Source organism: Marmota monax, unplaced genomic scaffold, assembly GCF_021218885.2.
Source record: "Marmota monax isolate L192 unplaced genomic scaffold, Marmota_monax_Labrador192_F-V1.1 WCK01_AAM20220418_F8-fsc00001, whole genome shotgun sequence".
In the NCBI taxonomy this organism is placed as follows: domain Eukaryota; kingdom Metazoa; phylum Chordata; class Mammalia; order Rodentia; family Sciuridae; genus Marmota; species Marmota monax.
In genome coordinates this window covers 26,986,916-27,013,819 of record NW_026693777.1, presented here as the reverse complement: position 1 = coordinate 27,013,819, position 26,904 = coordinate 26,986,916, and the positions used below count along the sequence as shown (strand labels likewise).

The 26,904-nt window shown below is 37.9% G+C and overlaps 1 pseudogene; it reads left to right on the top strand.

The window, feature by feature from the left end:
- The first annotated feature begins 696 nt into the window (after positions 1-696).
- LOC131424844 (large ribosomal subunit protein eL8-like) lies at positions 697-26,168 on the top strand (annotated as a pseudogene).
- Positions 26,169-26,904: the final 736 nt, after the last annotated feature.

Here is a 26,904-nt window from a genome sequence, read left to right as displayed (position 1 = left end):
AGAAATATAAGCTTGAAGGAGTGGCTGACTGTAGTTTTGCTAAACTATGTATTTTGTACCACCATAATTCCTTGTTGGCTTATTTTGTTTCTTGAGACAGCGGGCATCTCTTTAGGTTGTACAGGCTGGCCTTGAATTTGAGATCCTCCCACTTTGGCCTCCCAGGCAGCTGAGATTATAGGTGTAAGCCACCACACACAGCCTTCAATATGATTTCTTGGCAATATTTGGGTCAGGCTTTAGGGAGTTTTATCTTATGACTATCTCAATCTTGTTTCTCTAGTGGATGGGTGTTTTCTTTTTCTGAATATTGTAACCTCAAGTTGATGTGGGTTTTGGGGAGCCAAATTATTAAATTTTCAAATGAAATAAAGTTTTGGAAGGAGTAAATGAAGTAGGAAAAAGAAAATGTAGAAATTGCAAAAAAAAAAAAAAAGGAGATGGAAAAATGTGTGAAGGTGTTAGAAGCAAGTGAAGTGAAGGAGAAAATGAGGTAGAAAGAGGACATCAGTGAAACCAAAAGAAATTTGAGCAGGAAGCTTGAATCCTCATCTATTTTGAAAGAAATGGAGAGTTTCTTATGATTCCAGAAGAAAAAATGTTAAAACTAAAAGCAAAGTCCTAACCCACGATTTCCTGTCCAGCTGTAAAAGTTTTTAGCTAAGGATGGACGCCAGCAACATCAGCCTAGTAACATTTCCCATTCCCTTTCAGTGCAGGTTGGTTCTGATTTGGCTCTGCGTATGATGTTCTGAGCCAAATAAGTCCTATCCAAGTTGGGACTGGATCCAGTTTCACCTGGATCCTGTGGTTTGGAAAGATCTGCTGGAAGACAGCTCATATTCAGCATGTCACTCCCGGGACTCTCCTGGTGGGAAGAAATAACTCAAAGACAGAGCTTCCTGTAGTGCCTTGGAGAAGTTTCTCCTTGACTTAGAACTCAGGTAAGCATCTGCCCATCTCCTGAAACGCAGCTTCTCAGTTAGGTTCTTGGTGAGTGAGCTGAGTACTTGTGTCTTGAAGGTGCTCTATCTATCTTGTAGTCTCATTTTTTTCTTCTTTGTTTTCTTTCCTTTGCCATCAAGAGCTATTTTCTTGCATTTTTCATTAACCAATAACTCCATTAGCTTGTGAAGCACAAGAGTCAGCTGATTCATGTAGAAAACATCTTCATGCTCCCTACACACTGTGGATTCAGCATAAATGCAATTTAATCCCATCACCTCCCAGACAGCCTTTCAATTCTTTCTCTGAGAGAGCAAGAACAGTATGAGTGTGTTTCAGAATAGTTAGGACCAAGAATGTCACAAGACATGGAATATACAAAACCTTTGCCAGCCAATATTGTTTGATAGATGATAAATGTGTTTTTGTAAAATAAATCCACACTTGGGCAGAGACCCATTATCAACAGCTGCAAAGCTTAGAGAGGATATCCTGTAGGGCTATCTTTCACAAACACAAAAACACATAAATAAATACCAGGCTGGTTTCAGATGGACTCTGTCACCACTCAAAATTCACTTTTTAGAGATAAAATGTCACCATGAGAGTTTTGTGGCTTTGAGAAGGACCTAAACTTATTATTTATGGCCCTAGAATGGATGGTAAGGCCTTTTCCTTGGTATGACACTTTATTGGGCTGGAAATCCGAAGGAGCCAAGATGGTGGGGTGGAATTGTTTATGTTGTGTTGTGTTGGAGCACCACGCAGATCCCAACTGCTCAAACAGCTGCATCATAAATAACCCACGCAGAACAGATGCAGTGTGGGGGTGTCACTGGGAGACTGCAGGAAGAGTTTGTGAATGAAATGATTAGTTACATAAGATCTTTTATAAATAGTGAAAGATAACTAAAAGTACTGGTATTTTTTTTTATTAAAAAATCTGAGTTCAAAAGTTAGATCCAAGACATCATGGTGATATAATTGGCCACTCTTCTTGAATTCTGTATTCCAATGAATCTGCATTCCATTTTATGATGTCCTCTATGTCAGAAACCTAAGTAAGAAACCTCTTCTTTCTCTTGCATCCTCCATATCCTGTTAGTCATCAGGCCATCATTTATACTTTCTAAATATTTGTCAAGTCCAGTTCATCCTCTTTGATCCACGTGGCCCATGTCTTGATTCAGGTTATTTAAGAAATTTTTAACTGAGATGATGTTCCACTCATTCTCGAAGACCCACTCATTCTCTTTCACCCATCTGACTCACCTTCCATACTGCTCAAGAGATCTGATGCTTGCTTATCTATTTCAGTGTTCCACATCTCTCTGTGCAGGATAATAAATTCTATATTCCTATGTATAGCATACAAAATCAAACACAATCAGCCTATTTAGATAGTCTCAATTATAATTTCCTAGAGGCACATTCAAACAGGTTTACTTGCATTTTCTGGAAAAGCTCATGACATTTTCTCTCTTGGTTACATTTTTTTTTTTTTTTTGTGCTTTGGATGGCCTGTCTACTCTCATCACAGCTTCTTTAGCCTGACAGACTCCTACTAATCCTTCACAATTTGGTTCCAAATATCTTCTATTCCTCTATGAAGCATTTCTCGTGCATCCTTGCAGGCTTGGGGAAGTGTAATGAATGTTTGTTAACTTTGCTATTCAGGACCTGAACAACCTCTTGGATATACAGTGCTACTTGAACAGCACCCTTCCTAAATCTCTGTCCACCTGCTTCAGCTGAGGCTGACTTCTTCCTTGGGCCCGAGGGAGCAGAGCATGTAACTAGTTTAGGCTGAGCTAATCTGTGCAATCCATTTTCTTGGCCACAGTCATTGTTCAGCCATAGACATGTGATCCAAAGTGGGCCAGTGAAAACCAAAAGAAGTTTCATCTTGGCACTGCTGTTTGAACTGTTGGGGAAGCAGATTTTCTCTTTGTTAGGCTGAGGGTTGTAAAGAGACGAGTCTGAATTTGATAGAAACATCCCTATGGGGTCATAGATTGGAGCTAATCCAGGGGAAGAATGGATGGAAAGAAGACATGTGACTGAACTAAACTCCTCCACTGGACAGAATCCAATATGAATTTTTTAGTTTTGTGAGCCCATGAATACTCCTTTTTTTTTTTTCTCATTTTCTTAAGCTTAATGGGTTGGGGTTTCTGTTATATTCAACCCAAAGAACCTCAACTCAACCTCAATTATTTCCCGTTGCTCCTTTTCTGTTTTATTTTGCCTTTGCCCTATTGTTGGTTAGTGTCTGGTGTTTAGATAAATTGGATAATCTAGGGCTTTCTTGTCTCAGGGAGGCATGGAAGCCAAAAAGCATTGAGGGTCTTTCCTCACTGCCTGTGATGGAGCATATTATGTAGCTGGCATAGATTTTTGTATGTTTGGAGGAAGGATGGATAAAAATGGGAAAGACAGAAGTGGGAGGAAATAGAATAAGGAAAGAAGAGATTTCAGTACAAAATGGGGAAAGATGGAATTATATCAGGGTTTTTGCCTCTATTCAGATACAAATAAAAGGAATAATTTGGGAAGGGTTGGAGAATGGAGTTACTACCCAAACTGCTCATGATAGCCAAGATCATGCAAACTGTCGGCCTCCAAAATATGCTTGTAAAGATGAGGGTGGGAGTCAGACAAACTTAGACTTGACCTCTTTTAGTATAGTTTCCATGGAAATTAATCTTGGATATAGGCATTGCACAACTTTCACAGGAAGAATCCTTGGCTTTAGAATTTGAGAGTGAAACCAAGGCAATATATTTTTTTTTTACTTTAGGAAGTGGCAACCTGAATACAGGGGGTCGATTAATAGGTTAGTTTGAGATTGACTTAGTGATTGAGATGACACATAAGAGGGCCCTGATGGCCCTCTTCTAAAGCTGGATTTTTCTCTAGATGCCCACTGGAGTTCTGTTTAATAAAGTATTACTAATTCTCAGACTAAGTCCAGTACTTACTTCTTTGGAAATTATGAGTTTTGCTGTATGCTCTGGATGCTGAAATAATACATGAAGAAAAACCAAGTTATTTCAAAATTCCCTCAGATTAAATAATAGGCCAAAGATAACAGTTAAGACTCCATGTCTAAAATATTCATTTTATTTATTCTTCAAGGGAGAGGTTCTATAGTCAATAATAAAGACTCCACGGAAGCTAGTTAATAATACACATGAAGTTTAGAAACACTTTAATCCACTATTTCAAATGCTTAAGCCAAGTGTCATATTCTGTCTCTTTCCAAATTTCAGGGTGGTGGAAATGGGAAGTTCAGTTTATCTGAACTCTGCCCAGGCCTCTGGAGCTTTAGTCTTAAATACTTGGGATATGTCATATGGTCAACCTCATATAAAACACTTTTTCTTTTGGACTCACTCCCTTATATTTTCGGTCTCTTTCCTTGCCTTACAGTTCTTCAATGTTCTGCTTCTTTATTTTTCTTTTTCTCCTACTCTTTTCCTGACTAATTTTATGTCTAGCTTCAGGGAAAGGTTGTCTATCATTCTCGGCTTTGCTGGGGATAGGAGCTGGAATAAGGAGGGTTTGAACACTAAATGCAGAGGAGGGAAGACAATGCTCTTTTTGAAGATAATCTCAGGATAGAAGATTTAAATACTTGGATTGCAAATACTGATTTTCTGTTGGCACTTTTCCTTGTTATTATATTAAAAACGTTTCTATTGCCTACTCAGCCTTGGGTTACGTTGCAAAACACCTTATCCTTGGAAGGTCTCAGGTTCTAAGAACAAATGCAGGAAAGACCTGTGACATAAGCAAAGTGACTGCACAGAGAAGGGAATTCCTATAACCCTGAGATCTTGGGCAGGAGACACTCAGATATTTCTTTTAGGGTTTTAATGACCATATGGCAATTGCCCTGTTCCATGACTTTTGGGTTAAAAATTCTTCAATTGTGAAATCAGGGTCTGAGTGGATTATTTATTCTGGCTTCACTAGAAAAGGGAGTTGTGGTCTCAGCAGGTATTGTGAGATCTCGAAACAGATGGAGCTCATGCTCACTTCTGTTTCTGGCTTTGTTAAAGAGTTAGCATTTAGAAACTGAACATTTAAAGACATTATATTTATTCCATTGTGTTTTAATTACCTGTTTACTTGCTTACTCTTTCCATGACACTATAGGCTCCTGAAGTTCACCACCTCACCTCTATCCTGGTTGCTTAGCACATGCCTGGCATACCCTGGGTGCTCACATCTGTTGAATGCAAGGGTGAAATAACCACATGACAGAGAACATAAGGAATGTTTATTTGAAGTTTTCAGAAGGAGTCTGGGGGAAATTTTTCTTGCTTTGTTCATCTGTGGGATGTCTTTATTGACAAAACTTTGTTTTTAAGGGAGAGATGATATAAATATAAAGGGGTTGAATAAGCTGAAAAAATAGTCACTGTTGATAATGGGTCTCAAGATGTGGCCTGCAGACCCTCGCTTTCTCCTGGCAGCATGCTTGTGGTCCACCTTGGCTGTTTTTTCTTGTCTCATTCTTTCTCTGCCCTCTCTCCCTTGAGTCTTCTCCCACAATTTATTAAGTTTAATTTATTTTTGCTTCTAATCAAAGAAAGCCATGTAGTAGTTTTAGTCAGCATTTTTAGAGGAGGAAATTGAGGCCCCAGAAATGTAGTAACTTGTCCTATAATGACCAGTGGACCCCTGGACTCAGAGCTTACTCTGGATTTTTACCTCCCTTTCTTCAACTTCCTATTTGAAATTGGGCTGGGTGCCCTCCCCAACCCCTTTGTAGCAGATGGAAGAAAGACCAGCGAGAATGCAGTGGAGCCATATGGGTTTGTTTTCTGAAAAACAAATGTAGCTCAAAGACTTTCTGTGCGTAGTTTATTCATATGATCCCCCCAAATGCCCTTTAGGAAAAATGAATGTTTATATTGTAAATACACATAAATACTTAGAGATACTAGCTGTTTGTAAATTTTACTCAGAAAATAATATAAGTGTAAGGTGTACATTATATATATATATATGAATTATATATATTATAGCCACATAGTTTTTACGTTCTTTCCTTTTATTCTTTTTAGTCTCTTCTTGGTGGGCTATGCAATTATTTTGCTTGGCAAGTTATGAAATAATTTCTCAGAAAACTCACAAAAAGACAAGTTAAAGTGGAAAAGAATTAGTTTGTAGGTGAACAAACTTTGCTGTAGATTATAGTGGAGTTGAGCCTGATATTTTTAAGAATTAGAGCAAAGATCCAAATGTGTCTCACTTGCTGACTGGTTGCTAAAAACATGCCAATATCTGAGGAGACATGTCCTTCTTCTCTACTCCCTTCTACTCCCTTCTCCTGTATTTACCTCTGTCCTCCTCTTTTCTCTTTCCACAAATGCTCTATATACTAAGAAAAGAAAAACCACTTGCCAGGTATTTGGTTGGAGTAACATCTTATCCTTACTTCCACTTGGGGAATCGTTTGTGGCCCAGCCAGTTAGGCTGATGAATTCTTTTCAATTTGCAAACACCAAGGCACTCACACTTTGAGTAAAGGGAGGTTATCCTGGTCCTACACGAGGAGCATCCAGAGTTCTATATTTTATATCTTCAATGGCCATGTAGCTTGAATATAACAGACAGGGTGTGAAGTGTCTTTTGGCTGAAGATGGGAGGGAGTAAGGGGATTAAGAAATATGTCATTCATAATGTCAAGTGGAGTTGGAACTTTACATTTACGATCAATCAGAATTTTAAAAAGAAGGTTAAACAACTCAAAGAAGTAGGAAATAAACTCAAGGGGTTCGTTGTCTTCTGCTGGTTTTATATTTTCTTGGATCAGAGTGTTGACAAAACGAGTACACCATTGACCTTCCTTTGTGGGTATAGGGAAGAAAACAAAGGAATCATAAAATAGTTTTTCTTTCTTGCATGAAAAGTGCTATAATACTACAAAGTGCAGCTCTGTTTTATAGAGAGAACCATGAAGTCCTAGTCTTTATGATGAGGTTTCTTGGAATTTTTGTAATGCATGTGGATCTGAGCATACAGATTGGATGCAAGTTATTAAAATCAAGACCGTAGCTATAAAGATGCCACTGTTCTTTTGATAATGTACAGAACTTTGTACTTTTGTGTGTGGTCTTTCCTTTTAAAAGATAAATATATTTTTAAACCTTTGACCAATGAAGTGGTTTTTGGCTGTTTGAGTTAAGGCAGAAAATAACAATGGCATGAAATCAATAATGTGCTCAATGATTGAGCAGACTCCATATTCATATTAAGAGCAAAGCCCTCTTAAGCTGGCCTATTAAATTTTTTCCATGTGACATATTCAAAATTTTATTTCTATGTATTTTTATTTTATTCCTGATAAATTTTCACTTGTTAGATATTTTATGTTAGCTGCTATTCCTTGGAATAAGGTTTTAAAAAGAACTTGCTAAATCACTATGGGACTAAATATTTTTGAAAAAAATTTTTTTTTCTTAAAAGTCAAAAATGTCTGAAGATCAAAGGAATCTCTTTCAGGTTATCTAGGGATAGAATTTGGGATCTGATTTTAGGAAAAGTACATTTAGAAAAAGGAAAAATAAAAATAAACTCCCAGCTCGGGTGAGAAAAATCAATTCCTCATAGACATTTTTGTCTGTGTCTAGTTGACTTTCCAAAAGTGTCTGTCTTTTGAAACCTTGTTTTCTCTCTCCAAAATTAAACCCCATTTGGTTCTTAAATAGAGAAGATTCCAGCATTCGATTATAGCTTTCTATAAACTTTCCTTCCTAAAGGAAAGGGGTAACATTTCTTCGAGTCTTGGAATAGCCAACCAGGTGACTTCCCAGTTGAATTCCTATTCTCTGCATTATATTCTATGACATTTCCTTAGCTTGGAACAAATTCCATGTTGAAGCCTCAGGAGCATCAGGAAATTTCCTCAAGAACAAGAAGTCTCAATGATAGCTTATTGTGATACTCATGTTCATTGGGTGTTCACAAGTGGCTTTTAAAGCTCATAATATTAACCATACTGATGATGATCTCTATAGTTTATCAAACTCTGGTCTAGTAAAGTGGTTGAGGATATTCGGGCACAAAGTGAAGGCAGACCAGTACAATTTAGGGAGAAAAGTAATCCATCCACCTGTATATATCACCTATGTTTTCCATACCTGCTGATGCATAAGAAGCCATAGGGAATAAGGCCGATAACACAGATCCTGTCCACAGAGGATGTGGAGTCTGGAAGAAAATTCAGAGGCAAAAAGTACTAGCATGTTCTGAAGCAGAGGTCTCAGCTGTAGTCACAATGATCAACAGGAAGAAAGCAGATGACAAGCAACAAATCTGAGAGATGTCAGAAGACATACATAATTGTAAAATATGTCTTTTTTAGCATAGCATTCTTTTAATTTTGTTTTTAAAATTAACAGCACCACACTTTGCTTTTCAAATGGCTGCACTTTCCTTTTTGTGTTGTTATGAAGTGGTCCTTTTATATCCCATATCTGTCTCCTAAGGACCCAGGTGCTTTCAAAATGAGTGTTTGCAAGTATCACCAGTAATTACTACCTCCTCACTGGATAGACTGCTTTGCTATAAGGCCATTAGGTAGTAGAGACCATCATTTTCATAAATCATTAGCCATTTAGCTAGAGGGGAAGGCTGAGTGGCTTAATGTTGGGCTCTACCTGTCCAGGTGGAATTATTGATCTCTGTTTTTTCTCCAGGAAGCCCATTTAGCTTTTTTTTTTTTTTTTTTTTTTTTGGTCCCAGAACTAGCATGTTTGCTATTTGTGTTTTGGGGCTAAGGATTTTTCCTCTTCTCAAAAATCTTTGAAAAATCCGCAGGGTTCTTCTGGGAGAAGCACACCTGACTCTGGAAGAGTAAGACATCCACCTCCTTCAAGGTACATGTGAGGTTGTTCTATACTTGCTCTTGCAGCCCTAGTTTCCTGATTTGAGTACTTTGGCAGAGATGTTCAGGGAGTCCAAATGGCTACACAGTGATTCCTGCAAGGACAACAGGACAGGGATAATGATGGGCAGCCTGTGGCACCACGGATGGGGAGACCCGCCATATGTATTAAATCTTCAAGGACAGAGAAAATGAAGAGTGTGGTCACTTGGACACACTGAAATACAGTGGTTCATACTTAGGTTGAATCTCTTTCTTACCTGGATCTTTTTATGTTGGATGCTCCAGGGTAAGTAATGGTGAGTACTTGCAAATGCTTATTTAATGGACATTAATCATTTTCTAAATGAGTGATGTCTAGTATATATGTAATGTGTACCATACAAGTAATTTTAAGTATCCTAAGAGACACACTTCTTAGTAAAAATAAGCAGTTGAAATGAATTTTAGCAATATATTTCAATTAAACTTGCATACTATCATTTCAGCAGGCAATCAATATAAAATTACTCTGAGGTATTTTACACTCTTTGTTTTCCATCCTAGATCATCAAAATTCAGTGTAAATTTTATTCTTGCAGCATATCTCAATTGATCCAGTCACATTTCAAATGCCCAATAGCTACCTGTGACAAATGGCTTCCATATTGCATGGTGCTACTATGGAGTATGGCCTAATAGGCCAACAGGTCTTCCATATGAATAAAACAAAATGTTTTATTTTTTTTTGTACTGTATTACCAAACATTAATAACCATAAAAGCTACTCTACCATTCCTGCTGGAAAACCCAACCAATCAACCAAACAAACAAATTTAATAAGAACAGCTGGCTGGCTTTTCGTCAAATTTGAATTCATTACAATGGGGCCCAGAGGTGGGCCTTGGTGAGACAAGTAATTCTTCTCCACAGAAACTTTAGTCAGGATTTTGTGATTTAAATTTTCTCACCAGCTTAACTCTATGTGATGTGCCCCAGGGTAGGTAGAACAATGTATTCATTTATTACTGGTTACAGGTTCTGGTAAATGGAGCAGGGGAGACCAGTGAGAATTTTTGATATACATACTGGCAATAGATTCTTCACACTATGACAGATCAGTTGGAGAAGAACTAAATCAAATTTATTCTCTTTTCTGGCATGCACTGAGATTCCACCCAGATGGCTTGGTCTGTTGACCAGGGTCTGCATGGCCTCCTGCCTTGGCTAAGAGATGGCATCATGTTGGAATCCTTTGAGAGTTGGAAATGGTCAGGGGATTTGGAAAAAGGGCTACTGCTGTAGGATGAAAATTGAATGTTGGCTTTTTATCCTAGTTTTTCTCAGTACTTAAATAAACAGTGGATATTTTAAAACTCATTTTAAAAGATGGAGGAAAGAGGAGGCTCACTAGATGAGCTGATTTTAGCACTAACTTAACAGGTGCCATTGTCTTCCTAATTGTTGCTAATGAAATATTTGACTTGTAATAAAAAGTGTACTCACTAATAGTCATGTGTGTATATATTTGTACATATATACATATATACTGTATGAGTAATTTTATAGAAAACTGTAAAATCCAGGAAAGTATAAAGAAAAAAATTAAGAATGCTCATTATCTTACCATCTAACATTGTACCAATATTATATTAATAGTCATTATTTTCTTGAGTCTTTGTTTCTCTGCAAATGTAGATATATATGAATTTGGTCTATAAATAAATTTGTGTTCTTTTTCCCTTAACATAACATGAACATTTTATCATGTTTTAAGTCAGTCTTATAAGCATGCATTTATACATTTACACAATAATCTATATCACAATGTTTTCATTCTTTCCCTTATTGTTGAACTTGTTTTTTTTCCTAATTTTTTTGTAAGTGGCATGCAGAAAATTTTTAACTTTACTTCATTGAAATCCTACTTAAATATTTTGATTTAAAAATTACTTTTTGACCTCTATAGTAAAATAGCTGTAAGGAGAAGATGAAATAAAAAATTATTTTTACTTTATATCCTTTTGCTTTGTATGCAGGAGCTTTTCACTAGAGTTGTGCAGTGTCCTGAATAAAGCAACTACCAACTGTGATCTAATCAATGGGTTATTGGACACAGTGATGGAAAATGTGAATTAATGTGTGAAAAGAACATCATCTATGCTCCAGATCAAGACATGTTCTGCCTCGTATTCATTAGATGTCCACTTGATGACATTTATTCTTAGAGTGGCTTTAGCCTCCTAATTCTACTTCTTCTGGGTACCCATTGCCCAACTCCAGTCATTATCAATATTCTGCCATCTATACTTTATTCATTCCCCATACTTTCTGTTTGATACTTCTGTGTACCTCACACCCTAATATAACATAAATATTTCCATATCTCCAGAAAAATCCCCCAGACCCCTTTCCATGCAAGTCTTCAGTCCCTCTCTCTCTCCCAAGAGGCAACCACATTCTGATATTTTTCAACTTATATAGGCTTACTAGATGAGCTGTTTTTAGCACTAACTTAACAGGTACCGTTGTCTTCCTCAGCAAGCCCAGAGAGAACTTGCTTTTACCTTAGACATTAATTACATGAATCAATTCATATCATACAGGATGTACTCTTATGGGTTCAATTTCTTTACTTAGCCTTATGTCTGTGAGATCCATCCCTGTGGTTGCATTTATTGGCAGTTTGTCTATTTTTGTTGCTGAATAGAATTTTACTGTAGAAATATGTGGAAAATTTGTTTATTCATTCAACTACTAACTGGCTTTGGATTATTCCCAGCTTGGGGCTGTAAGTATTCTTGTATAAGTCTTTATGTGAACAGATGTTTTCAAATTCCCTTGAGTAAATATATAAGAATAGAATTGCTAGGTCAAAGGGTAGGTATATTTTAACTTTATAAGAAACTGTCAAACTTTTTTCCATTTCTGCCAACCATGTATAAGAGTGCTGATTGTTGTACATCCTTGTCAACATTTGCTGGTGTCAATCTTTTTAATTTTAGCCATTCTAGTGCATGTGTAGTGGTATCTTTGTGATCTTATTTTGTATTTCTCTGATGACTAACAATGACAAGCACTCTTCCTTATATTTATTGTCCATTTAACTTTCCTTTGTGACATACTTGTTTAAGGGGCACGTAGGTTTTTTTTTAAAGAACATATTGAACTACCTTTACGTTTTAGGCACTGTTCCTTTGTCATGCCAGGGTATAGTCTACAAGTATATTTCTTAATGTAGGGTACACAGAAAAACTCTGCAGGGTTGAAGCTTGATTCTGGGCTCTGTTGTAGATTTCTCTTTCATCTGTGGAGCCTCTTCCAACTCTGTGGTATGACTCATTTCCTAGTACTTGCTTTCTGAACTTCTCCCTGGCTGGATTGTGATTCCCTTTGCATTTTCTCTGTTTAGGGCCAGGTTTACTATTAAGAAACAATTAATAAGCACCTTAGTGGTCTTTAGCTGTAACTCATAATAATTTAACATCTGAAAATTTCACAGAGAGCTCAGGATCCCATTTTAACTCAGAGTCATGAAAACTAAAAATACCCCAATAATTATTTTGAAGCATTGGAATTGCATTGAGAAGTCATATGTTTTGGGATTGCCAAGTGACACCAACATTATTCATAGAAAATTAGGAGCTTTTGAAATGAAGTTGTGATTTAATATCTAAATCACTGTACTTATGCTACAAGCTAAATAATGTTCCTCAAAGTATGGTAAAGGTAGGCAGTTAATAGTTTGTAGACTGGCTCCAGTCCATAGGCTACTCTTGGAGCAGGCTTGATTCAGAGCACTGAATCTGGAGCCAGACTACATGTGTTTGAATTCTAGCTTCATCACTTGTTTGGTGGATGGTACTAATGAGGCTTTTTGCTTCAGTTTCCTCATTTATAAAGCAGACATAATGATGATAACAATACCTGTTGCATAGGATTATGATAAAGATTAAATGAGTTAAAATGTTGAGGGTGCTTACAAAAGTATCTGACCTATGGTAAATGCTATTATCATTAATATCATCTCGTAAAACCTATATCAGGCAGGCCACATTCAGTTGTAACTAACAGAAACACTTCAAGTTGAGTTAAACAGAAAAGGATGATGTTGGGTATTTGTAACCAGATGAACATATGATGTGATTTAGATCTTCACTGCTTTCTTCTGTGTTGGTTCTATTATCAGATGGATTCTTCCTGTGGGTACCAAAATGGCTGCCACCTTCTCTAGTTGCCTTTTCCCAGTTTAGCAATCCAGTGGAATGACAACCCTAACATCCTTCTTCCCCCAGTTTTTGGTTAATACTTTCACTAGCCTGGCTTGGTTTATGTCTTGAGTCCACCAGTATTAAATGAACTAAAAATTCAGAAGAGGTGATTCTTTGAAGACAAATGCAGGGATATAATCAGAATAAGGGGGGGGGGGGAGGCTGTTTTTGTTAAGTGATAGAGGAAACAGGTTAAAACCTACTAGTTGATGGGATGAGTAATGGTTTTGATCGATGATGGAATTTTTAGGAAAAAATGTCCCAGAAGAAGTGATACCATTTCCTTCCTGGAAGAATGGAGAAGAATGTTGTAGGTGATGACCTAATAAAAACCTTCATTTGGGGCTTTTAAAATATGATCTTTTTCACAACAGGGCATATTTTTTTTTTTTTTGGAAATTGTCTTAGACTATTTTTTGCTGCTATAACAGAGTACCTGAAACTGAAAATTTATGAAGAACATGGTTTTCATGGTTCTGGAGGCTGGAAGTGCCAGCATCAACATCTGGCAAAGGCCTTTATGCTGCACCCTCTGAAGGGGAGGAATGCCACATCCTCACATGGCAAAAGGTCAAGGACAAGAGAGAGAGCAAGAGAAACTCCATCCCTCTGTCAAGCCCTTTATAACAACATTAATCTATTCATGAAAAAAGAGCCCTCATGACCTAAACACCTCCCACTGGGCACCACCTCCCAACCCTGTTGCTCTGGGACTAAGTTTCCAACATATAAAATTCTGGGGGACACATCTAAATCATGGAAGAAACATTTAGCAAAAAAATGCCTTTATGAAATTAGCCAACATAAACCAGAAGAGCCTAACCTCTCACCAGTAAGAAATGTGAGTAGTCGAAATGTGGAAAAGCTGAGTCCAGTGTTCACAGATGGGACACCTGCAATGTGAGGGGAAAACAGGCATTGACGGTTAGCTCAAACCAAATGAGAAGCTGAGGGGGTGCCCCTTCCATTGCATCATTTATTGGGAAATTCTGTGCTGACTGAGAACTATGTAGGTTCTTTGTATGATGTGATGGAGGAAATGATCAGGGTTGTGAATGTTCTTCTCATTTTTGCCTTTAATGCTTGCCAGGTTATAAGAGTCTGAGAATAAGTTGGTTGATGCAGGGTATGGAAACTTGGTTTATTTCTCTGCAGGCAGATGGCTAGGTCATGGAAACTTGTTGGAAAGATGGGATTTATTGAAATGCTTTCTTATATCAAGGGCTTTCTTGGGATTAGGGGGCTTTGAGAGAACAGATTTATTAGGTCCCAGAAACTTACAAGATTGTGCTTCCTTACTGATGAGAGAAGACATTTGAACATAATCATCTTGAAATTTCAGAAGAAAAACCAAGATGTGGTGATATGGTTAAAGGAGTGTAGGAATTCACACTCATACACCACAGGTACAGGGGTACTTCTCATTTCCCATTGCCAAATTGTTTTGAGTTCCCCAGAATCACAAAATTTGGAGAACTACATGGCTGTTTACTAGAGATAAAGCCCAATTAGCAGACCAATCTCACCAGTTCTGTGTAGAAAAAAAGTGACTCCTACTTTAAATTTCTGCAATTGTCAATTGGAAAATAAGTCTCAGGGTGTATCTGAGTTAGCATTCTCTTTCAGATTACCTTAATTTAAAGAGGAAGTGCTTGAGTTGAATTCTAATTCTACCCATCAAGATGAAAAATATCATCAGAATTTTGCAGATAAGTATGTGAATTTCAAATAATCTGTAAATGTGGCTAGACTTTAGGAAATATTTGAATCAACCTGGCTTTATAATACAAACTGGAAGTTATAAAATAGAATTCATACTGCACTGAGAGCATTAGAAAGCTGATAATGGTATTGGGTTGAACCCACATTGAAAATACTGAATGATTTTCAAGCATGGTTTAAGATTTCTTGCTGCTCAAACTATGGTCCATGGACCAGCATCATAGCATCATTTATAATAAACTACAAGCTTATTATAAATGTAGAATCTCAGCCTATTCTCCCTTTCTCAAACCTACATTTTAAGAACATGAATCTTAATAAATTCTCCAAATTATTCCAATGTCCAATGCACACTAAAATTATTTATTTATTTATTTATTTATTTTTATTAGTTACACATGACAGTACAATGATCTTGACAATTCATACATTTAACTAGTTGAAATTTTTTTTTCTACATCAGGCAATTGAAATGATGATGAAAACTAGATTTCTATGTCTACCCCAGAGTTTTTGAATTAGAAACTTTAGCAGACTGGGATTCTGAGTACCTCAGAAATTCCCAAGGAATTCTACTGAGTGATCTGATTTTACTATTCATACTGGATTCTCTGTTTCTTAATGTGAATTCTCATTGATTTCATTAAAAGTCATTAATAGTTAGCCCTAAATCCCTGTGTGTTTTTATCTAGGTAAAGTTGATAGAGCTGCTTTATGTTTTGCTGCTAAGATTATAAATTTTTGAGTGGTTAACAAATAATATTTCACTAGTGGTATCAATAAAAATCTCACGTGACTCCCCTTAGCTGTCCCTACCTTCAGGAATTTCTGACATTGTGGTCACTAAAGGAAAAAAAATGTGTGCTATTTGGCTACCATGAAACTTCTTTGATCATAACTATTTGGGTACATGTATTATCTTTGCTTCTAGGTTCTAAAGGAGGTACACTTTTAATTTAAAGCTAGTAAAAATTATTATTATAAGTAACTTGAGGAAAACAAACTTAAAAGTATAAATACTTAAAAGTATAAATTCTGGAGATTAAAATCTTGGAAAAGGGAGACCTCACTGAACATGTGTGTAAGGAACAACTTTGTTGAGAATTGAGATTGATGTGGTAAAACAGGGAACTGAGTTTGATTTTGAGGAGGACATTTCAGATAGAGGAACCATGAGTACAGAATCAGAAGAGGATAGTATGGAGTATGTTCACAGAATAAAGAGCACTCTATAGTTTAGTGGCTGTATAATAAGGTATAAATAAAATATATGTGGGACTTAACTCATAAAATAAACACAGGTTGTTGTTTTGAGAGTAGTAAACAATAAGATGAGGATTTGGACTTCATTATTTGGGCAGTTAGGAGCTGGATGTTGTGGGCAGGGATATGACTGACCTCTGTCTTTACAAGACTTATTTGGTAAAAGAACTCTAAAGGTGAGAGGAGATGCAGGAAGGAGACACAGTGAGATTATTAAGGCAGTGACAATGGGAATGGAAAAGAGGAAACAGATTAAAGGTCATCCATGGATTTGAACTATGATGGCAGCAGTAGAAATAATAATTTTAAAAAAGGTGGGGAGAAGGTGAAAAGTTTTGGGGAGATTGAATTTATAAGAATTGATCTCTGTAACCTCTTAGCCAAACTAATCAAGATAAAAAAAATTAATAGAATTAGAGATGAAAAAGGAGAAATCAAGATACAGACATCCAGCGGGTCATTAAGGACTATTTTGAAAGGTTATACTCCACTAAATTGGAAAACCTAGAAGAAATGGATACATTTCTAGACAAATACAATCTGTCAAAACTGAATCAAGAGGACATAGAAAACCTAAACAGATCAATAACTTGTAATGAGATACAAGTGGTAATAAAAAGCCTTCCAACAAAGAAAAGCCCAGGATCAGATGGATTCTTAGCTGAATTCTACTAAACCTTTAAAGAAGATACTCCTCAAATTATTCCATGAAATACAAAAGAATGGAACATTTCCAAATTAATCCTGTGAAGCCAGTATCACACTCATATCCAAATGAGATAAGAACACATCAAGGAAAGAAAAGTGCAGACCTCTCCCTGATGAACTTAAAAGCAAAAGTACTTAATAAAATTAGCAAATCATGTTCAACACTTTAAGAAGATTGTATACCATGACCAAGTTGGTTTTATTTCAGAGATACAAGGGGATGGTTTATTATATGCAAATCAATAAATGTAAACATCACACTAACATAATTAAGGGCAACAATCACTTAGAAATCTCAGTAGATGCAGAGAAGGGCTTTGATAAAATTCAGCACCCATTCATGATAAAAACACTGAAGAAACTAGGGATAGAAGGAATCTACCTAAACATCATAAAGGCTATATATGAAAAAGCCAAGGCCAACCTCATAGTAAAGGGTGAAAAACTGAAAACATTTCCTTTAAAATTTGGCATAAGACAAGATGTCCACTCTCACCACTCACATAATATAGCGCTAGAAATTCTAGCCAGAGCAATTAGACAAGAGAAGGAAATAAAAGGGATTAAAAATAGGAAAAGAACAAGTCAAATTATCACTGTTTGCAGATGGCATGGTCCTATACCTAGAAGATAAAAAAAAAGAAACTCCATGAAAAGACTGCTAGAGCTAAATAAACAAATTTGGCAAAGTAGCAGTTTACAAAATCAATATATAAAAATCAATAGCTCTCCTATATACCAACAATGAATCTGCTGACAAAGAAATGAGGAAAACAATTTCATTCACAATAGCCTCAAAACAAAGATAAAATACCTAGGAAAAATCTAACCAAGGAGTTGAAAGATCCTTTCCATAAAAATTATAGAACATTGAAGAAAGAATTGAAGAAGACCTCAGGAATTGAAAAAACCTCTCATGTTCATGGATAGGCAGCATTAATATCGTTAAAATGGCCATATTACTGAAATCAATACACAGATGCAGTGGAATTCCCATCAAAATAGCAATGACATTCTTCACAGAACAAGAAATAACAGTTCTAAAATTCATTTGGAAGTATAAAAGATGCAGAAGAGCCAAAGCAATTTTAAGGCAAAAAAGCAATGCTGGAGGCATCATGATATCTGTCTTCAAATTATATTATAGAGCTGTAGCAACAAAAACTGCATGGTACTGGTATAAAGACAGACACACAGACCAATGGTACAGAATAGAAGACAGAAAAACCCAATTCTTGACAACGGTGCAAAAAACATCTATTGGACAAAAGACAGATTTTTTTTTCTTTTCTTTGTATTGGAGACTGAACTAGGGGGCACTCAACCACTTGAACCACATCCCCAGCCCTATTTTATATTTTATTTAGAGACAGGGTCTCACTGAGTTGCTTAGCACCTTGCCTTGGCTGAGGCTGGCTTTGAACTTGCAATCCTCCTGTCTCAGCCTCCTGAGCTGCTGGGATTGCAGGTATACGCCACCGAGCCTGGCAAGACAGCCTTTATAAAAAATGAATTTTTAGATGTAAATGGACACAATATCTTTATTTTATTTTTATGCGATTCTGAGGACTGAACCTAGTGCCTCACGTGTGAGGTGAGAGCTCTACCACTGAGCTATGACCTCAGCCCCAAGACAACCTTTTTGACAGATAGTGCTGGGACAACTGTTTATCCATATATAGAAGAATTAAACTAGACTGTTATCTTCTCACCGTGCAGAATAATCAATTCAAAATGGATCAAAGACCTCAGAATTAGACCAGAACCTATGCAACTCCTAGAAGAAAACAAACTCAACCTTCCAGGTTTTAAGCACAGGCAATTATTTTCTCAATAGGACCCCTAAAGCTCAGGAAATAATGCCAAGAATTATTAAATCGGACAGCATCAAATTAAAACCTTCTGCACAACAAAGGAAATAATTAGGAATGTGAAGAAAGAGCCCACAGAATAGGAGAAAAATCTTTTCTAGTTACTCTTCTGACAGAGGATTAATATCTAGAATATATAAAGAGCTCAGAAGACTTTACACCAAAAAACCAAATAACCCAGTTAATGAATAGGCAAATGAACTAAGCAGACACTTCTGAAAAGAAGAAATACAGATGGCCAGCAAATACACCAAAAAATGGCCAGCATCATTAGCAATCAGGGAAATGCAAATCAAAACTACACTGAGATTTCATCTCACATCAGTCAGAATGGTAGTCATCAAGAATACAAACAATAAATGCTGGAGAGGATGTGGAGAAAAAGGGAACACTTTTACACCAGGGGTGGGATTGTAAATTAGTACAACTGCTATGAAAATCAGTATGGAGGATCCTCAAAAGACTAGGTATGGAAACACCATATGACCCAGCTGTGCTATTCTCAGTATTTACCCTAAAGAATTAAAGTCATCTTACTACAGTGATACATACATACCAATGTTTGTAGCAGCACAATTCACAACAGTCAAACTATGGAACCAGCCTAGGTGTCAATCAATGGATGAATGAATGAAGAAAATGTTGTATATATATACACAATGGAGTTTTATACAGCCCTAAAGAAAAATGATGTTTACAGGAAAATGGATAAAGTTAGAGATCATCATGTCAAGTGAAATAAGACAAACTCAGAAAGTTAAGGGTCATATGTTTTCTCTCATATGTGGAAGCTAGGGAGGAAAAAGGAAAACAAAAGTAGGAAAAAAAATATTTTCCCTAAAAATCAAAGGTAGATCAGTAGAGGAAAGGGACCAAAGTGTAGGAGACATACGTGGAGGGGGATATGTGGGGGAATGATATAGACCAATTTATATTGTCATACTGTGTGCATATACAAATATATAAAAGCAAATCCCACCAATATGTACAACTATAATGCCCCAACAAAAATGTGGAAAAAATTTATCTCTAGCATCCTATGGGTTAAGGCTTGTGAGGTCAGACAAATTCACTTTGGATGAATGGGAAATTAGTGATAATAATAATGATAATAGTGGAAATTGTAAAATCAGAATCATTACTTAGAAAATGGTAGGTGGAATGCTTAGTTGCCAGGTAGAAATGTGAGTCTACAGTCGAGAAGTTACCTACCCGAAGTGTGATAGCTGAAGCCACTGCAGAAGAGGAAATCATCCCAGGGCCAAACGCTGGGGAGACAGCAATCAATCGGACAATGATGAAAGTTAGGTGCAGAGGTTGGTGGGAGGAGGGGATGGAGTCTTCAAGGAAATCAGATGAAGACCAGGAAGGTGGGAAAGGAATGAGGCACTGCTATATTTCAAAAGTCAGATGGAGACTTTCAAGATACAGATGTAAGCAACAGTGTTAAAATAGTACAGCAAAATTGAGAAAGGTCAAATATGAACAAAGAAGAGACAGTGAAGTGGCCCGTGGTGACCATTGGGGAAAAGGGTTTTAGGATAGCAGTTGGAACTGAAGACAAAACACAATGACTTCAACTAGTCATTTACTCAATGAGGTATTTACTCAGTGAGTAAATGAGTGCTTCAGTTTTAAGGTAGGGAGCAAAGACTCCTCTCTCAAATGACTGGTGGTGAAGGAAGGCAGAAAGAGAGGAAAGAGGAAGTAGAAAGAGAAGAGAAACCAGGACTACAGAACTGATCTCCACTGTTATTGTCTTTTTTTTTTTGTATTTTTAATGAGATGACTGGTCTATTAGAAGACAGAGCAGATGGGCCCAAAGTGGAGAGAAGTGAATGGAGTCATTCTTGGGACGATTTATGGAAAACAGAGCTTGTGAGGTCAGGAGGAGGTGGGAGAGGATGTAATCAAGTGCAAGTCTTGAGAGTTATTTCTCTTTCAGGGACTGGCTGGTCTCAGGAAGAGTCACTCTCTGCTCTCAAGGATTCCAGGCTAGTAAAAGATATCCAAGGCCCACCAAAAGATGTCACAGATGCCACTCCACACCACACAGACGCCCCCTCACTATGTTCTTAGATTCTCTTCTTTCTCCCTTTGCATTCAAAGCAATGATTGCCATAAAAAACGGTGTCATTCTCTTCTCAGCTGCCTTGTCTCCATCTTTGGAACTCTTGTGGATTTTTTTTCTTGTGTTCTTCCAGCTTGTGTTATAATAAAAACATGAGCTTGCAGTGGGAAGAATGACTTGAATCCTACTTACTCAAAGTGGTAATTATCTTGGGAAAAGTAAACCAATTTACCTGAGCCTTAGTCCTGTTCCTCTGTAAAATTGAGGGCATTAGCTACTTCAAGAGGTGGTTGTGAGCACAAATGAGAGGATGTGGAGACAGTGAGTGAGTGCCTGCAGCATGCACTCATAATCAGTGGGTGCTCAATAAATGCTCTTTCAGAGAAGAAAGATGACAGAGACTGTATCTAATCCCTTGGTCTTGCCTCTTGACATAAGGAGGCTGGTGTCTTCCTTAAAAATATCTTTCTTAAAAACTTACCCTTTCAGGTAAGTCTCTAGCTGGATGGCTTTCCTCTTGGCAACTATTGCCACCTGTTTCTCCTAACCCCTACATTTTTTGGGGGTGCTGGGGATTGAACCCAGGGGCACTCGAACACTGAGCCACATCCCCAGCCCTATTTTGTATTTTATTTAGAGACAAGGGCTCATTGAGTTGCTTAGCACCTCACTTTTGCTGAGGCTGGCTTTGCGTTCTTGATCCTCCTGCCTTAGCCTCCTAAACTGCTAGGATTACAGGTGGGTGCCACTGCACCCAGCTTCTGTCCCTTCTTGACATCATTCTCTTTTTGTGTCCTCACTGCTCTCAAGTTGCACATTCTGCAACTGTCAGCAATCACAGGCCAAGATGTGCATGATGCACTTGTTGATCTTTCAAGGAGTTCTTTAATTTAGGAGAAAATGATAGGAAAAGGGCCAAAATGCAAACAGTTGGTAGAATTTTCACATCAGTTTCTAAATCCCATAAAAGTACAGCTACCAGTACAGGCACAGTCTGCAACTGTGACCCACAGACATGCATTTTTGGCATCACCTGGTAACTTGTAAGAGATGCAGATTCTCAGGTTCCCCTCAAGACCTTTTGAATCAAAATTTATATGTTAACAAGATCCCTGGGTGATTTATATGTACATGAAAGTCTAAGCAGTGCAATTCTAGGGAAAGAACTATTTTGCAAGTTGGTGGGTGAAGATTTAATGGGAAAGTTCACAGATCCCTGAGCACATGCAGATGTGTAATGTGTAAGGGGTGCTCAGTAACACTCCTGGTAAATCCCGGGCAGAAAGAAAAAGTCTCTTTCTCCAGGTCAATGATGAACAGTGCAATTAAATACATGGAATTGTAGCTCAGTGGAAGAGTGCTTGCCTAGCTCATGTGAGGCACTGGGTTTGATCCTCAGCACCACATAAAAATGAATGAGTAAAATGAAGGCATTGTGTTTATCTACAACTAAAAATATTAAAAAAAGAAAGTACAAACAAGATAGCACTCTGTAGAGTACTAAAAAAAAGGAGGAGTTTTGTTTTAGTATGTGTGTGTGCTTGTTTTTCTTTTCTTTTCTTTTTTTTTTTGCTAGAGGAAAGGAACATACTACAGAGAAAGAAATAAATACAACTGGTAAGTGCATGCATGAAAATATGGAATGGAAACACAAGGTACTTAGGAATGAAATACCTTGAGGTGGTGAAAGAAGAAATAAACAAGGAGTGAAGGGCTCTTAAACTGTACAGTACTGAAAATCTGGATGAGGGAAAAGTCAATTTCTGCAGATTGCCAGGAAGGTGTGAGTGTGTGATGTGTAGAGAGACAGCCTAACTCAAGTGATTTAGCATAAAGCCAGCTTGAGAAGTTGCATGGTCCCTGTGTAACATGGTAAGCTTGTGTTTTGAATTTTCACTCAAGGACATCTTTGTGCAGAAAAACAGCATGGTTTGGTTTTGTGCCCGGGTGACTGGAATGAGAGGGAGGCAGGTGGCCAAAACAGAGACTGTGGGGTTGTGTTGAGGTGTCAGTAAACAGGCAGAAGTGCTGGCCCTCAACAACAGACCCTTTTTGGGGTCCAGATGACTGGGTGAGTTTACTGTTAATCACTTTCATACAAATATATGGAAACCATATCATAGCTCCCTGTCCCACATCATGTGGATGGGATGGTGGCCAGCGTGTGGGGTGAGTTAGGGACATGTGGCTTTTCTAGGAAGCCTCTTGAAGTGGATAGTGAGGGATGGTGATCAGCTTTAGGAAAGGGTAGAAGCAGCTATTCTAGCTCCCTTGGGTCTCACCTTGGCCAATGTTCATGAAGCAGCCTAAGGCAGGATGGGGAGGAAGGGGGTCTGGCAATCCAGGAGAAAGACAGACAAACAGGGATGGGCAAAGAGACAGATGTTCATTTTTGGTTCTGTGGCAAAGTGCTCAGCAAGGCATCAAACTTTTCTAAATCTGTACTTTTCATCTGCAAAATGGGCCCTGCCTCTCCAGGATGCTATGGGTTGAATTAGTATCAGTTATGAAAAATTTCAGTCTTCAATCAAGATGGGAACTTAAAAAGTCTTATAGGACCAAATCCCTTCCTTGTAAAGGCAAAGAACTGCTGTCAGGACAAGAGAGCAACTTGCTTAGTTACAAAACACGGGTCTCCTGATTTCCAACTGAGGCTTCAAACAGCTAGAAGTGTATTCTACTGTCATCTATGCTGAATTCTGGAGATAAAGTCACTTGTACTTTAATTTCTGAATTGCTGACCTTGTTTCCCTTCAGAGGTAAGGCAAGGAGACCAGGGCTTTTAATGGTAAGTGTTTTAACAGTTGGTGATTTTGAGTCTGACTTTCCATTTTACAGACGGAAATAACCCTTACATTTCACTCACATTTTAACTTTTGGCTTGACTCAGTTTTTATTAGCTGTGTCATTAATTCCAGTGAGCTCAGCACACTGTACTATTGTGGAGTTCATTGGTGTCTTGGAAAGGGCTTTGGAGTCACACAAACCTGGCTCAGATCCTGGCTCTGCCACTTATTCATTCTGTAATTCTGGGAAAGTTCCTTAACTGCTCACTGTTAGTTTTCTTAATAAGAGGGTTTTATATATCTTATGTGATTATTTGATAATGATTGAAGATATGTTATGCCTAGATGAGGATCTGGAATACAACAGGAGTTCAGTAAATGGTGTCTATCACCATAAACAAACACTTATTGAGCACCTAACTGAATGAAGTATGATGCAATTTCGGTTAGATGTAGCATGCTTGTCATGTACCTTCTCTGATCTGGAGGCATTTACATTGCACATAGTAAAACCAGTAATTTAATAATCCATCATTTCTTTTCCAGCTGCCTAAGATGCTGAAAGGAAAGAAGATCAATGGGAAGAAGGTGGCCTTGGACACTGCTGTCTGGAAGAAGCAGGAGGCCCAGAAGGTGGCTGATCCCCTCTTTAAGAAAAGGCCTAAAACTTTTGGCACTGGATAGGACATCTAGCCCAAAGAGACCTCACCCTCTTTGTCAAATGGCCTAGGTACATCCTTCTGCAGAAGCAAAGGGCTCTCCATTATTAGCAGCTGAAAGTGCTCCCTGAGATCCACCCGTCATTCAGACCTTGGACACCAAACAACTGCCCCCTGCTTAAGGTAGTCCTAAGGAAAGACAAGAGGTGAAGTAAGAAAAGAAGCAGAGACTTCTGACCAGGGCTAAGAAGAAAGCTGCTAGCAAAGTGGATGTCCCCACTAAGAGACCACCAAGTCCTTGAGCAGGAGTCAGTACTGTCAGCACCTTGAAGGCAAACAAGGAGCCTTACCTGGTGGTAACTGCACATGACATGGAACCCATCTGACCGCTTTTCTCCTTCCTTACCCTGTCGGGTAAGGTGAAGCCCCCCTATGATGTCATCAAGGAGAAGACTGGACTGAAATGTCTAGTCCACAGGAAGATGTACAACACTGTTGCCTGAGTATAGATTGGCTGGGAAGATAAAGGATTATGTTGGATTAGGCCCCAACTTTCTTAATAAAACTCCTGTAGTGCAAGAATTAAAACCAAGAATCAATAAATGGGATGAATTCAAACTAAAAAGCTTCTTATCAGCAAAAGAAACAATCAGTGAGGTGAATAGAGAGCCTACAGAATGGGAGCAAATTTTTACCACAGGAACATCAGATAGAGCACTAATCTCTAGGATATATAAAGCACTCACAAACCTTAACACCAAAAAAACCCAAATAATCCAATCAATAAATGGGCCAAGGAACTGAGCAGAAGAGGATATGAAAACAAATGAAAAAATGCTCGACATCTCTAGCAATTACAGAAATGGAGATCAAAACTATTCTAAGATTTCATCTCACTCCAGTCAGAATGGCACATATCAAGTATTGGCGAGGATGTGGGGGGAAAGGCACACTCATACATTGCTGGTGGGACTGAAATTGGTGCAACCAATCTGGAAAGCAGTATGGAGATTCCTTGGAAAACTGGGAAAGGAACCACCATTTGACCCAGCTGTCTCACTCCTTGGTTTATACACAAAGGAATTAAAAACAGCATATTACAGGGACACAGCCATATCAATATTTATGGCAGCACAATTCACAATAGCTAAATTATGGAACCAACCTAGATGCCCTTCAGTACACGAATGGATAGGGAAACTTTGATATATACACACACACACACACACACACACAATGGAACATTTATCAGCATTAAAAGAGAATAAAATCATGGCATTTGCAGGTAAATGGATGAAGTTGGAGAATATAATGCTAAGTGAAGTTAGCCAATCCCCAAAAACCAAAGGCTGAATGTTTTCTTTGATATGAGGAAGCTGACTCATAATGGCAATTGATGGGGGAGCATGGAGGAATGGAGGAACTTTAGATAGGGCAAAGGGGAGGAAAGAGAAAGGAGGGGACAAGGGAGTAGGAATGATGGTGGAATGAGTTAGACATCATTACCCTAAATACATGTATAAGACACAAATGGTGTGAAAATACTGTGTGTACAATCAGTGTCTTGAAAAACTGTGCTCTATATGTGTAATATGAAATGAATTGCATTTTGTCATCATGAATAACAAATCAGAATACATTAAAAAAAATCCCCCCCAAAATGTGGGGCTGGGGTCATGGCTTAGTGATCGGAGTTCTTGCCTAGCATGTGTGAGGCACTGGGTTCAATTCTCAGACCTACATATAAATAAATAAAGGTCTATTGACAACTAAATCTATCTATCTATACACACACACACACACTGTTGAGTTTTCTATACATAAAAATGATAAAACTTAGCTGTTGAGAGCCACAGCCGAGTTGGAATGGCCCTTGGCATTTTGCCAGAAGTAATGGTTGAGAGGCGAGCCATTACTGCTGGCAAAATGCCAGGGGCCACTCAACACTTATCCTTAAAACAATAGTTATCATCTGGACCCAATCCAAAAACCAAAATTGAACCTGTGATTGCAGGTAATGTCTTAAGTATTCAAATAAATATTTCTTGTGATGCCTTAGCAACCTTTTCTCCCATAGCTTGTCTTGATTGCCCACTTGCCCCTTTCTGGCTGTATGTGCACCAGTCATTTCAGTCATTTGATGTGAGTTGCCACACTCTTCCACTGAGAAGGAGGGTAGGAGGCTTCTCCTTTCCTGGGTCATTCGTTGCTTAGTTCCCTTTCTGAAGAGACATTTCCCATGATTTTTAAAGTTCAGCTTCTTGTTTCTGTGGTATGTCTCTTTTTGGTCCTGATGTGGGTAAGTTGGCAATAAATTTTAGGGGATAGGGTATATCTACAGAAGCAGCTGCTTTTACAAAGCAAAGGAGCAAAGGTGGTCTAATTGCCTGCTTTCATTTTTCAAGGAAAGGATAATTTACTTTTGCTTTTTGTATAAAGTGGGTAGTTTGGACTTCATCCATATTGATAAGTGGTAAAGGGGCTATTCATGTGAGACAACTGGGAAATGACTTTTTGTGACCACAATAGGAAGAGACATGCTAATGTGATATTGAGCAGAGAGTCTGAATTTCCATTTTTTTTTTCCTGTGGTTGGTCTCTCTGTCCAGAGAGAGACACAAATGAGCTCTGTCTAGAATACTGATGAATAATAGCATTAGTATTCAGTGGGAAACCTTGATCTGTTGGTCTTGGAATAATGGTGTGAAGAGGGATATAGAGTAAATAAT